Source organism: Lampetra planeri, chromosome 51 (assembly GCF_965212315.1).
Source record: "Lampetra planeri chromosome 51, kcLamPlan1.2.h2, whole genome shotgun sequence".
In the NCBI taxonomy this organism is placed as follows: domain Eukaryota; kingdom Metazoa; phylum Chordata; class Hyperoartia; order Petromyzontiformes; family Petromyzontidae; genus Lampetra; species Lampetra planeri.
Window position 1 is genome coordinate 475,411 of NC_136157.1, and position 12,920 is coordinate 488,330.

A 12,920-nucleotide genomic window follows, 5' to 3' on the forward strand; every position below is an offset into this window, starting at 1 on the left:
CCGTTCTATCTCGCTGGCTACACACTATACATTACTCAGCTCGTGTAGACCTTTCTATCTCGCTGGCTACACACTATACATTACTCAGCTCGTGTAGACCTTTCTATCTCGCTGGCTACACACTATACATTACTCAGCTCGTGTAGACCTTTCTATCTCGCTGGCTACACACTATACCTTACTCTCTTCTACTCTCCATTTCTCTCCTCTCCGGGCTCTATCTCTACACCTTCGTCTTCATTCTTAGATGGTTCCACTTCTGCCCCTTGCTCCTCTGTGCATCACCTTATATACCCCTTCTTCCCGGGAGACGGAGCGGATGCGGACCTCAACGTCGGCACCGCTCCTCCGTTACCCAATCCCCACGCGCTATCCCCACGATCCGGTTCCGCTCAGCGCGTGTTTCCACTCTCCGACTAATCACACCGCGCTGCTACCCGATCACTCCCTCTGGGCGCGTCACCGGCACACAGCCAATCAGCAGCACTACCCCCACCCGCGCACTGACGCCTGCTCCTCCCCGTCAGCGCGCGTCACCACACACACACCCGTACATACGCGCTGGCACACGACATATACATCCAGCGCGTATCACCACTACACATGCATAAGTGCGACGATTGGCGCGCATTCACTGATAAACGATCACGGACGTTCGTGGCGTGCAGGTGTGAACGACGTATTAACGCGCAAACCTTACCCTCGATTCGATTGTCGTTGTGCTTGTGCCGCGCTCGTTTGCATAACGAGTTTACGCGCGAGTATTGTCATCAATAGTTCGCCGTGGTCCTGGGAATTAACGCGCGAATATCCTCATCAACACGATCACCTGTACCCACGTGTATGGGCTCGCCCATGCGCGTTTGCACCGGGGATTGACGCGCGAACATTACCTAGTAAATTGAGCGTGGGGGCGAGTGAGGCTGCGCAGTAACTCATTACCTGCGCCAGCACCCGCGCCACAGCTGCGCTATTTTTAAATCCTTTATATTAAGTTAACTTGCTTGCTTGCGCGCTTACGACCGTGCAAATCTTTCGGTCGTTTTTTAACCCACTTCCCGTGATCCAATCGAGCTGACATTTTGCACACAGACTCGTTGTGCGTGACAATTTATTTTCGTGAAATTTTTTTCCCAAAATGTTCCACTTTTTAGGGAAAAAAAAATTCATATTTAATTTAAAATACCAATGTGATAAAAATGAAACACTTACTCAAGAAAAACAGAAAAGAATAATAAAATAAAACCGATGCCACGCATATAAAGGATTTATAGTGAAAAACTTTGTTTTTACTGGTTAATTTTTTAGCGCATACACGTGGTGGGCGACGGTAGACTTGTACGGGTACGCACGGGGTCAGTCATATAGCTATTTTTAGCGCGTGCACGTGGTAGGGCAGCCCCGAGTCATACCCCACAGAGAGGACGCGGGGGCGGCGAGGCCAATGACCCGAGCGGCGGCAGCGCGGCGGGAAGAAGGGGAGGAGGTACGGTGAGAGGAGGAGATGGGGACCATCAGCCCTCACAAAACACACTAAAACCTGCTTGGTTTTGATATGTGGATGACACATTGGTGGTCTGGCCACATGGCAAAGATACACTTAACGAATTTCTAAATCATCTCAACTCGTAAAAACCATCCATCCAGTTCACCATGGAAGTGGAAGCTGACAGAACTGAAGTGGCTGCCTCCGTGCGGGCAGCATCCGTTAATTAAAAAGACAAACTGAACCCTAAAACGTAATTAAACGTGAAGATAATTGATTAAATATGGCAGGGAATGGGGTCACCGTGGACTGTCTTGGTAGCGACAACACAACGGACAACAGCCACAGAATAACTAAGGGGGTTTAAACGAAATCGACACCAGGTTATTCCATCACCCATTTAGTTTGAGTCACAATGTGTAATTGTTGTTGTCGTTATTGTTGTTGTCGTTGTTGTCGTTGTTGTCGTTGTCTTTGTCATTGTTGTCGTCGTCTTTGTTGTTGTTGTCATCGTTGTTGTTGTCGTCGTCTACCCACCACTGCTGTGTTGGTGTCACAAGCGGCTCTGCTGTGATGCGGCTTTCCAACTACGTTATTCAAAGACAAAACCCCCCCAAAAACGTATCGTCTTCCTCCTCCTCCTTGTAAGGATGCCGACCCCTGAGCTATCGCCGTAGTGCAGCTCGATGGACCTTACCCGGCAGTATAAATTGTGTTCGTTTTGTTGTTTGTAGGTTGCTGTACAATAGGCTATGCCATATACAAATTAGCACAATACGTAACAAAATAAATACAGCCCTACATCGGTAGGACCTCTTCCTTCATCTAAAACTCTGAACATCTCGTAAATATAATTAAAGATATTAAGCTTAACCCTAACAATATTCTCGTAAATTTTGATGTGACTTCTCTGTTCACCAGGGTTCCGGTCAACGAGTTATTCAATACTCTGGTAACGAACAAAGGTTTAACCAAATATATCCCAATATTAGCTGAACACCGTCTAAAGAACACCTATTTCTTGTCGAAAGGTGCTTCTAAAAACAAAAGGAAGCAGCAGCAATGGGCTTTCCTTTGTCTCCTGTGACAGCGAATTTGTACATGGAAGATTTTGAAACAAAAGCAATAGCTTCAAGCACGCAAAAACCTGCTTGGTTTTGATATGTGGATGACACATTGGTGGTCTGGCCACATGGCAAAGATACACTTAAAGAATTTCGAAGTCATTTAAACTCCAAAACCCATCCATCCAGTTCACCATGGAAGTGGAAGCTGACAGAATTGAAGTGGCTCATCATCATCGTGTGGAAATTTATAGCAGCAGCTAATCCTCGAAACACGTGATGTTGATTCTAAATGGCCGTCGCATGATGATGATGGTTGTAACTACTGACAAAACGTCGTACTCACAGTGTAAATGTTGTGGATTTACTCTCCAACACACCGGTTAGTGCTGTACTAGTGTAGAGGTGTAGTGGGTGACATCACTACACGCGCGCCCTCGGAGAGAGTGGCGTCGCGGAACGTGACGTCAGGCGGGCCGTGGAGGACTGTGACGTCATGCCCCCAGAGGGGTATTTAAAGGGGGACCCGGGATGTAACAGGGGTTCGTCGGGGATAGGAGTGGTGACTCGGATAGTTGATCCTCACACGAGGCTAGGGGAGGCTACTCCGCATGACCAGTTGAGGTTGGGGGTGGTCCTGGCCCGGGGCAGGGTGGAGAGCCGGGTTAGCCGGGGTATAGAGATCCCAGTACCTGTCCCCTGGAGAGTTATTGGCTAGGGGGGTTTTGGTTCGGCGTAAGTCCTTAACAACCTAGCGTAAGCCCTTAAAAACGTGGCATGAGCCACTAACAGCAACCTGCCTCGGAGTCGTAAATTGCGTTACAACACTAGTAACGAATTGGCACGTTCTGTTTACGTGACAAACCTTACAAATTGGCTGTGTCGGGTGGTGGCTGGTTTAACGACGTATTTGTGTTCACACGATCTAACCCCCAAATAAACCTGTATTATGAGCCACTTCATTGGGCTATCACATCGGTGGGCAACCTGCGGCTCTTTGGCTGCCTCCGTGCGGGCAGCATCCGTTAATTAAAAAGACAAACTGAACCCTATAACGTAATTAAACGTGAAGATAATTGATTAAATATGGCAGGGAATGGGGTCACCGCGGACTGTCTTGGTAGCGACAACAAAACGGACAACAGCCACAGAATAACTAAGGGGGGTTGAATGAAATCGACACCAGGTTATTCCATCACCCATTTAGTTTGAGTCATAATGTGTCATTGTTGTTGTCGTTGTCGTCGTTGTCGTAGTTGTCGTTGTCGTCTACCCACCACTGCTGTGTTGATGTCACAAGCGGGTCTGCTGTGATGCGGCTCTCCAACGATGTTGGTCAAAGACAAAAACCCCCCAAAAACGTCTCTTGTCTTCTTCCTCCTCCTTGTAAGGATGCCGACCCCTGAGCTATCGCCGTAGAGCAGCACGGTGGACCTTGCCCGGCAGTATAGTTTGTGTTGGTTTTGTTGTTTGTAGGTTGCTGTTCGCTAACGCCACTTGCCCAAAACGTCTGTTAAAGGCTATAAGGGGGATGGCTGTCTTTGTATTAACGAATGCGGTTAAGGTGGTGGGTGAGTTACTCGCCCCTCGCACGCACGAACAGAGAGGCACACAGCACTCACTAAAACAGACCACGGACATAAACTGACACACAGCCAGCTACACACCAGGCAAAGGTCCCCCGTGTTGCCTTAACCGACCGTTGAGGCATGTGGTGTTAGCTAGTAGCACCTATGAAGGACGGAACAGCACACGTGGGGGTGGGTGGCCAGCACCACGCCCGGCCACCTTTGTCTCTCCAGTGACGATGTTTACACACCGCCTCATTTGAGGCTGAGTTAACCTAGGGTGAGACCCATGATCGGTTCAGATGATCACCACTGGTGTTGGCCATGAGTGGGAATCGAACTCCCTTTCGTCTTCATTCTTAGATGGTTCCACTTCTGCCCCTTGCTCCTCTGTGCATCACCTTATATACCCCTTCTTCCCGGGAGACGGAGCGGATGCGGACCTCAACGTCGGCACCGCTCCTCCGTTACCCAATCCCCACGCGCTATCCCCACGATCCGGTTCCGCTCAGCGCGTGTTTCCACTCTCCGACTAATCACACCGCGCTGCTACCCGATCACTCCCTCTGGGCGCGTCACCGGCACACAGCCAATCAGCAGCACTACCCCCACCCGCGCACTGACGCCTGCTCCTCCCCGTCAGCGCGCGTCACCACACACACACCCGTACATACGCGCTGGCACACGACATATACATCCAGCGCGTATCACCACTACACATGCATAAGTGCGACGATTGGCGCGCATTCACTGATAAACGATCACGGACGTTCGTGGCGTGCAGGTGTGAACGACGTATTAACGCGCAAACCTTACCCTCGATTCGATTGTCGTTGTGCTTGTGCCGCGCTCGTTTGCATAACGAATTTACGCGCGAGTATTGTCATCAATAGTTCGCCGTGGTCCTGGGAATTAACGCGCGAATATCCTCATCAACACGATCACCTGTACCCACGTGTATGGGCTCGCCCATGCGCGTTTGCACCGGGGATTGACGCGCGAACATTACCTAGTAAATTGAGCGTGGGGGCGAGTGAGGCTGCGCAGTAACTCATTACCTGCGCCAGCACCCGCGCCACAGCTGCGCTATTTTTAAATCCTTTATATTAAGTTAACTTGCTTGCTTGCGCGCTTACGACCGTGCAAATCTTTCGGTCGTTTTTTAACCCACTTCCCGTGATCCAATCGAGCTGACATTTTGCACACAGACTCGTTGTGCGTGACAATTTATTTTCGTGAAATTTTTTTCCCAAAATGTTCCACTTTTTAGGGAAAAAAAAATTCATATTTAATTTAAAATACCAATGTGATAAAAATGAAACACTTACTCAAGAAAAACAGAAAAGAATAATAAAATAAAACCGATGCCACGCATATAAAGGATTTATAGTGAAAAACTTTGTTTTTACTGGTTAATTTTTTAGCGCATACACGTGGTGGGCGACGGTAGACTTGTACGGGTACGCACGGGGTCAGTCATATAGCTATTTTTAGCGCGTGCACGTGGTAGGGCAGCCCCGAGTCATACCCCACAGAGAGGACGCGGGGGCGGCGAGGCCAATGACCCGAGCGGCGGCAGCGCGGCGGGAAGAAGGGGAGGAGGTACGGTGAGAGGAGGAGATGGGGACCATCAGCCCTCACAAAACACACTAAAACCTGCTTGGTTTTGATATGTGGATGACACATTGGTGGTCTGGCCACATGGCAAAGATACACTTAACGAATTTCTAAATCATCTCAACTCGTAAAAACCATCCATCCAGTTCACCATGGAAGTGGAAGCTGACAGAACTGAAGTGGCTGCCTCCGTGCGGGCAGCATCCGTTAATTAAAAAGACAAACTGAACCCTAAAACGTAATTAAACGTGAAGATAATTGATTAAATATGGCAGGGAATGGGGTCACCGTGGACTGTCTTGGTAGCGACAACACAACGGACAACAGCCACAGAATAACTAAGGGGGTTTAAACGAAATCGACACCAGGTTATTCCATCACCCATTTAGTTTGAGTCACAATGTGTAATTGTTGTTGTCGTTATTGTTGTTGTCGTTGTTGTCGTTGTTGTCGTTGTCTTTGTCATTGTTGTCGTCGTCTTTGTTGTTGTTGTCATCGTTGTTGTTGTCGTCGTCTACCCACCACTGCTGTGTTGGTGTCACAAGCGGCTCTGCTGTGATGCGGCTTTCCAACTACGTTATTCAAAGACAAAACCCCCCCAAAAACGTATCGTCTTCCTCCTCCTCCTTGTAAGGATGCCGACCCCTGAGCTATCGCCGTAGTGCAGCTCGATGGACCTTACCCGGCAGTATAAATTGTGTTCGTTTTGTTGTTTGTAGGTTGCTGTACAATAGGCTATGCCATATACAAATTAGCACAATACGTAACAAAATAAATACAGCCCTACATCGGTAGGACCTCTTCCTTCATCTAAAACTCTGAACATCTCGTAAATATAATTAAAGATATTAAGCTTAACCCTAACAATATTCTCGTAAATTTTGATGTGACTTCTCTGTTCACCAGGGTTCCGGTCAACGAGTTATTCAATACTCTGGTAACGAACAAAGGTTTAACCAAATATATCCCAATATTAGCTGAACACCGTCTAAAGAACACCTATTTCTTGTCGAAAGGTGCTTCTAAAAACAAAAGGAAGCAGCAGCAATGGGCTTTCCTTTGTCTCCTGTGACAGCGAATTTGTACATGGAAGATTTTGAAACAAAAGCAATAGCTTCAAGCACGCAAAAACCTGCTTGGTTTTGATATGTGGATGACACATTGGTGGTCTGGCCACATGGCAAAGATACACTTAAAGAATTTCGAAGTCATTTAAACTCCAAAACCCATCCATCCAGTTCACCATGGAAGTGGAAGCTGACAGAATTGAAGTGGCTCATCATCATCGTGTGGAAATTTATAGCAGCAGCTAATCCTCGAAACACGTGATGTTGATTCTAAATGGCCGTCGCATGATGATGATGGTTGTAACTACTGACAAAACGTCGTACTCACAGTGTAAATGTTGTGGATTTACTCTCCAACACACCGGTTAGTGCTGTACTAGTGTAGAGGTGTAGTGGGTGACATCACTACACGCGCGCCCTCGGAGAGAGTGGCGTCGCGGAACGTGACGTCAGGCGGGCCGTGGAGGACTGTGACGTCATGCCCCCAGAGGGGTATTTAAAGGGGGACCCGGGATGTAACAGGGGTTCGTCGGGGATAGGAGTGGTGACTCGGATAGTTGATCCTCACACGAGGCTAGGGGAGGCTACTCCGCATGACCAGTTGAGGTTGGGGGTGGTCCTGGCCCGGGGCAGGGTGGAGAGCCGGGTTAGCCGGGGTATAGAGATCCCAGTACCTGTCCCCTGGAGAGTTATTGGCTAGGGGGGTTTTGGTTCGGCGTAAGTCCTTAACAACCTAGCGTAAGCCCTTAAAAACGTGGCATGAGCCACTAACAGCAACCTGCCTCGGAGTCGTAAATTGCGTTACAACACTAGTAACGAATTGGCACGTTCTGTTTACGTGACAAACCTTACAAATTGGCTGTGTCGGGTGGTGGCTGGTTTAACGACGTATTTGTGTTCACACGATCTAACCCCCAAATAAACCTGTATTATGAGCCACTTCATTGGGCTATCACATCGGTGGGCAACCTGCGGCTCTTTGGCTGCCTCCGTGCGGGCAGCATCCGTTAATTAAAAAGACAAACTGAACCCTATAACGTAATTAAACGTGAAGATAATTGATTAAATATGGCAGGGAATGGGGTCACCGCGGACTGTCTTGGTAGCGACAACAAAACGGACAACAGCCACAGAATAACTAAGGGGGGTTGAATGAAATCGACACCAGGTTATTCCATCACCCATTTAGTTTGAGTCATAATGTGTCATTGTTGTTGTCGTTGTCGTCGTTGTCGTAGTTGTCGTTGTCGTCTACCCACCACTGCTGTGTTGATGTCACAAGCGGGTCTGCTGTGATGCGGCTCTCCAACGATGTTGGTCAAAGACAAAAACCCCCCAAAAACGTCTCTTGTCTTCTTCCTCCTCCTTGTAAGGATGCCGACCCCTGAGCTATCGCCGTAGAGCAGCACGGTGGACCTTGCCCGGCAGTATAGTTTGTGTTGGTTTTGTTGTTTGTAGGTTGCTGTTCGCTAACGCCACTTGCCCAAAACGTCTGTTAAAGGCTATAAGGGGGATGGCTGTCTTTGTATTAACGAATGCGGTTAAGGTGGTGGGTGAGTTACTCGCCCCTCGCACGCACGAACAGAGAGGCACACAGCACTCACTAAAACAGACCACGGACATAAACTGACACACAGCCAGCTACACACCAGGCAAAGGTCCCCCGTGTTGCCTTAACCGACCGTTGAGGCATGTGGTGTTAGCTAGTAGCACCTATGAAGGACGGAACAGCACACGTGGGGGTGGGTGGCCAGCACCACGCCCGGCCACCTTTGTCTCTCCAGTGACGATGTTTACACACCGCCTCATTTGAGGCTGAGTTAACCTAGGGTGAGACCCATGATCGGTTCAGATGATCACCACTGGTGTTGGCCATGAGTGGGAATCGAACTCCCTTTCTCTCCAGAATAATCGTAGAAACGGGAGGTTGTATTTCAGATGTTCAAACACCATGGTACTACCTTTTTTGCAACAAGGCATCAACATCTGCATTAACCACACACACACATGCAGACTTGTGCAACAACATGCAAACGAGCGAGCTTCTGATAATTATAATAGAAGCATTGTTTGAACATTTTCCCTTATTGCCATAAAGGGGGCAAAAAAAACGATTCTTATTTTCCCATCATGTTTGTATTCTGGTCCCCATCGATAAAAGGGCTCATAGATAAAACTGCTCATAGGTAAAACTGCTCATAGATCAAAGTTCTCATAAATAAAAATGCTCATAGATAAAAGTGCTCATAGATAAAAGTGCTTATAAATAAAACTGCTCATAGATAAAACTGCTCATCGGTAAAACTACTCGTAGATCAAAGTGCTCACAGATAAATCTGCTCATAGATAACAGTGATCATAGATAAAACTGTTCATAGATAAAACTGCTCATAGACAACCATTATCATAGATAAAACTGCTCATAGATAAAAGTGCTCATAGATAACAGTGCTCATATAAAGCATTGCTTATAGAAAAAAGTGCTCATAGATAAAACTGCTCATAGATAAAACTGTTCATAGGTAAAACTGCTCATTTATCAAAGTTCTCATAAATAAAAATGCTCATAGATAAAAGTGCTCATAGATAAAAGTGCTTATAAATAAAACTGCTCATAGATAACAGTGCTCATAGATAAAACTGTTCATGCACCGTTTGCAAAACGGTGCCGATTGACAAGGGCTGTGTGGAGCACGGGGACAGCTGACACAGAGGGATGGGAATGCCTCTCGAATTCGTTTTCAGTTGAGATGCGATGGCATTTTGCTTGAATTGTCGTTTACGCTGGTGATGATAATTGTTTTTTGTTATTACGACTGTGGAGCTGTAAGCTGGGACGTTCTAGGAGGAGGAGCAGGGGGAGCCGTTAAGTGAGCGCGAGCCAACAAGCCGCTTTGGCTGAGATCGACATCAGGCAGCAGCTCAGGAGTTTGTCGCCACCTGGCGGGGAGATTGGAAATGCGGTGTTGCGGACTGCCTGTTAACATTGACCGGCGCGAGTCGCAGGTGCGAGTCGCCAGTCGCAGGTGCGAGACGCAGGTACGAGTCGCAAGACACAGATGCGAGTCACAGGTGCGAGTCGTGAGCTACAGGTGAGTTTCGCGAGTCACAGGTGTGAGTCACAGGGGTATGAAGCGAGTGACGATTCTCCTGCGATCCCATCACCCGCCACGATCTGATTAAATATCGATTAACGCCTTTGTATTGAATTTCGATTTAAAGCTTTCGTGACTGCAGGGATTCATCTCCTTGGTTCTTTCGGTAAAGTCACGTAGAATGGAAATAATAAAATAATAAAAATAAAACATGATAAAATAAATTCTCACGACGTTTCGGCCACAACGCAAGCAGCCGTCCTCAGGTGGAGAACAGGTCTGTCGAGAAGACAGCGTCTGAATGACAAGCCCCAGGCTTGGAGCGACTATTTAAGCTGGGATGGAGGGGCGAAGAGCGCCTTGACAAATAATTTGCATATCAAGAGGAATTTAGCATATTTATGGGAAATGCAGATATGCGATTAGTACTACTTGTGAAATGCGTAGGAGGTTTGGAGAGGGGTTTAAAGCCATTATGCCCGTGCATTATGCAGGATTAGCAGCATCAAAGGGAGGGAATAGGGATAACATTAATAAAGGAAAGGAGTGTTAATAGTATGTAGCTGCAGTAACTAAACCACCACGTAAACAACTAAAGTATAAACTACATAGTATCATCAGTATACTAAATATACTCTATAATAAGCTGAGTTACTAACAGTAAGTAATACATTACAATTCTACGTTGCAAAATATAATATGCTTCCAGCTAAACTTTATTCTCTTACATCACACGAGTCTACACCGTACTATATAATGCAATATAAAAACCCAACATTAAATTATATACTGTATTGCTATAAACCACCTTATACATTGTAATATTACACTATGTATTATTCTACCCACCCTAATGTATATCACACTGCTGTATATTCACTATACAATTACGATACTATATATTACTTTGTACATTGTATTAAGCATTACAATTTTATACTATGTATTATTATACACTGTACCATTGACCGTCGTGTGAAAGATACTAAGAGAATTATTCTTTGGTTCTTTCGGTAAAGTCACGTATAAAGATACAATAATAAATTAAATAATAGCATAATACGACGTTTCGAAAGAACCTAAGAATAATTCCTGCAGTCACGAAAGCTCCAAAATTAAGATTGAACCACTTCTACGGGGAAGTTTTAAGCTTATCTTTTTTCTCTCTCTCTGGTCTTTTGTTTTCTCTCTCTGCCTGTGTCCTCTCTTTGGAATTTTCACACTTAAATTCTAACTTAGCAATCTTTGAAATACGTAATCAACCAGGCTATGCGTTAATTGTGTGTTGACCGACTCTCCTGTGTTGCATTACATTACATTTCGATATTTTGCTAGGTTATTTAATTTTAGTGGGTCTTTCTCTTAATTTTCAAGCTTGCGTACCGTACTGAGTCGTCGTCCACTCATTGACATGCTAATGTTTTCTCTGCTCCCTCCCTCTCTCCGCCCCCTCTCTATATTTAAGGCCTCGTCACAGAGACGACCTACCCTTTTTGGATGTCCTAATTAAAAGGAGACCTGATGGTTCAATGAGCCACTCTGTCTACAGGAAAGCCACCCATACGGATGTTTACCTAAAACCGGATTCCCACCACCATCCATCCCAGAAGAATTCCCGCATCAAGACTCTGTACCATAGAGCCCAATGCATCCCGTCTGTAAAAGATGTGGTTCCAGACGTACAGTACCCTGGCGTCTACAAACTAAGTTGCCTCTGTGGTAGCAGTTACATTGGAGAAACCAAACGACATGTCTCGGACTGCATCCGTGAACATGAAGCAGACTTGAAACACGGTAGGACAAACACCTCAGCCGTGGCAGATCACTGTTACAATTCAGTGGGCTCACATGATGTTGACTTCTCCAAGACAAAGGTTCTCTGCAAGCCATCTGGCTACCATGAGAGATTCGTTCATGAGGCTATCCACATATACAAACACAGAGACAATTTCAACCGAGAAGATGGATTCTGGCTCAGCAATCATTGGAAGGACGTAATAAACCATTTCGGATCTTAACTGATTGTGTTCACGTTTACGGTGACTTTCAGACCGCGTTCCACTCACTGGCATTGTATTCTCCGCAGGGAATGGATTTTTTGCTCCGCTACATTTTCCCGTATAAGGTGGTTTATAGCAATACAGTATATAATTTAATGTTGGGTTTGTCTATGGCATTATATAGTACGGTGTAGACTCGTGTGATGTAAGAGAATAAAGTTTAGCTGGAAGCATATTATATTTTTTGCGACGTAGAATTGTAATGTATTACTTATTGTTAGTAACTCAGCTTATTATAGAGTATATCTAGTATACTATTGTAATATGAGGATATATCCGGCTCACTGACGTATCACAACTCGTCATGGGGATTGGCTCTGCCGGTCCTGGTTTACAGCCAATGGGGGGAAGCCTGGGGGCGTGGCCCTGACATGATGGAAAGATGACAGCTATGAGGATTGGTTCTGCTGGCCTTGGCCACAGCCAATGGGGAGATGAGTCAGGGGCGTGGTCCCGGGAGATAACGAGGGAGCCTGGAACATTCCATGCAGGCTAATGAGGATTGGCGGAAACGTACCAGGTGACCCAGGTATTAAATAGGGGTGGAGATGAACGACACGTGGTCAGAACGGGAACGAACAGAGGGGGGAGGCCACGCGGGAGCGGGGCTCCGAGTTGCCACGTGGCAGTGCGTCTCTCTCTCTATATCTGTCCCTTCACTCTGCCTAGCAGTAGCGTGGAGTAACTGTAAGATAAGTTGAATAAAAGACGAATTCCAGAAGTCGCCTCAACGAGCTTTATTACACTACTAACACTCCTTCCCTTTATTAATGTTACCCCTATCCCCTCCCTTTGATGCTGCTAATCCTGCATAATGCACGGGCATAATGGCTTTAAACCCCTCTCCAAACCTCCTACGCATTTCACAAGTCGTACTAATCGCATATCTGCATTTCCAATAAATATGCAAAATTCCTCTTGATATGCAAATCCTTTTGTCAAGGCGCTCTTCGCTCCTCCATC

The 12,920-nt window shown here is 46.5% G+C and overlaps 1 long non-coding RNA gene across 1 annotated transcript; it reads left to right on the top strand.

Annotated features, from left to right (window-relative positions):
• Positions 1-762: 762 nt before the first annotated feature.
• Positions 763-12,678, top strand: LOC144734440 (uncharacterized). The gene is made up of 2 exons (XR_013588515.1): positions 763-9,894; positions 11,363-12,678. It is a non-coding gene; the product is annotated as an uncharacterized LOC144734440 (long non-coding RNA).
• The last annotated feature ends 242 nt before the right edge of the window (positions 12,679-12,920 follow it).